The sequence below is a fragment of the Panicum virgatum genome, chromosome 3N, assembly GCF_016808335.1.
Source record: "Panicum virgatum strain AP13 chromosome 3N, P.virgatum_v5, whole genome shotgun sequence".
Taxonomy (NCBI): domain Eukaryota; kingdom Viridiplantae; phylum Streptophyta; class Magnoliopsida; order Poales; family Poaceae; genus Panicum; species Panicum virgatum.
The window spans coordinates 61,106,720-61,108,776 of NC_053147.1; the positions used below are offsets into that span (position 1 = coordinate 61,106,720).

A 2,057-nucleotide genomic window follows, 5' to 3' on the forward strand; every position below is an offset into this window, starting at 1 on the left:
TTTCTAAAATTTTTACGTTTCTATTGGCACAATACTTGTCAATTATTCAGATTCATTTTTTTATATTCATAATATTTGATTGATTGTAGTTATGTCTATTATTTTTTAGTAACTAAGACTCAAATAGAGCAATAATAGACAGGTTACATTTTGAGAAAAATTTTGGTACTAGTTTCATATTTTTCTAGAGCCCTAAGAGCTAAATTTGTCCGTGTTCAACAGTTGAGTGGACTCTGTTATCCGATTTTATAGTTGAAGGTTGAAAATTGAAGTTCAAACTTTTCCCTTTATTATATTTTAATCCATTACGTTTACAGCATCATGTGAATTCTTAAATGCCCTTGTATAGTGGAAGAACATTATTTTACAATATTGGGAAGAGTTTCATAATAAGTGTATACTACAATTTTCCAATTTTCTTCGCTCCACACGCGATACATCTCACATCTGGTGGCGACACATACTGAACAGATTATTCTGAAGAATAATGAAGAGAGATATCCTTCCGTTACTGCGAATCTAGCCACCTAGACCCTCTTCTTCTGAACAGAGGATTCAACTGCAGAAGCCGGCATCTCCAAATCTGAGCACAAGCAGAGGCCACGCAGAACTAGAGCGACAGCAACCACCACGAACACAGAGTAGAACTTGACCAGCTTTGGTGATGCTATCCCGGATCCCAACATCTCCCCAAATATGGCAGACTGAAATGAACACGGTAAACATCGATCAGAAAGTTGAAGAAATTTTCCAAGAAGCTTAGGCCGTGTTTAGATCTATTTACTAAATTTTTTTTAAAAGGAATCTTTCTAATTTGAAGTATTAAATAAAATCTATTTATAAAACTTTTTGCATGGTTGGGTTGTAAATCACGAGACGAATTTAATGAGCCTAATTAATTTATAATTAGCAGATTGTTACTGTAGCATTACTGTTGCAAATCATGGATTAAATAGACTCATTGTATTCATCTCACAATTTACAACCTATCCGTACAAAAAGTTATGTAAATAAATTTTATTTAATACTTCATGCATGTGTCCAAACATTTGATGTGACGTGTTTTGGTGCAAACTTTTGGGGTCTAAACTTAGTGACGAAATTTCACCTTGTTTATTACCACGTCCAGTCAACCCTAAGAATCAGTATGCGAGGAAGAAGAATACAGGAGAGGGAGGTCTATGGTTACCAAGTATGTAAGCATGGTGACGCCGGCCATAAGGGTGGTGGCGGCGGCGACCCAGCGGCGGCGCGCGAGGATGCCATAGAGGTTGGCGATGCAGACCGGCCAGAGGAAGGTGAGGGCGAGCCAGACGAAGCCGCGCAGGAACGGCGGCCGGCCGGCGAGGAGGTAGTGGTCGAACTAGTCGACGAACCACTGGAAGACGCTCACCAGCGGCGCCGGGTAGAGGTGCTGCGGGAGGACGACTTGGGAGTCGATCAGCGGCGCCGCCACGGCGATGACCAGCGAGAAGAGCGCCACCGCCGCGTCTGCCTTGGAGACGCCGGCCATTGGGTTGCGCGGCGAGGTTACGATGTGTTTGGGGGACGGAACGGAATGGAGCTGCTGCATTCATGGCATCTTCTTCGACTATAAATATTATTGTTAGGTGATCAATAATGTTAGGTGATCAATAATGAAGCGGGCACACGATGGTGGTTTTTTACATAATGTTTTTACATATTAATGATCACTTCTTGAACTAATGTTTTTTACATATTTCTTGTATTAATACCAGGCCAATAACACCGGTGTTTTTACATGTATGTGTTGCAAAGGCTTCTCTCCTTTTTTTTCCAGCATCCCGCCTCAATCATCTGCCATTAGAGCAAGGACAATAGTCCCAGCCGGCTGGGAGGGTGCCAGCGCACCATGGGATGGACGCGAGTCCCACTGATATTTAATGCTGCGTTGCCCAACCATCCAATGGTAGTGTGCGCATGCGCTTTCGCCGACTGAGAGCGGGCGCGTCGCAAGTTGCCCGCCCGGCTCTCTCTCTCCATTCCTATCACTTCCACGTCAGATTTAGTCCGTATCACGTCCATTACTTGCTCTT

At 43.1% G+C, this 2,057-nt stretch overlaps 1 pseudogene; it reads right to left on the reverse strand.

Moving 5' to 3' along the window:
• Positions 1-324: 324 nt before the first annotated feature.
• LOC120666473 lies at positions 325-1,585 on the reverse strand (annotated as a pseudogene).
• Positions 1,586-2,057: the final 472 nt, after the last annotated feature.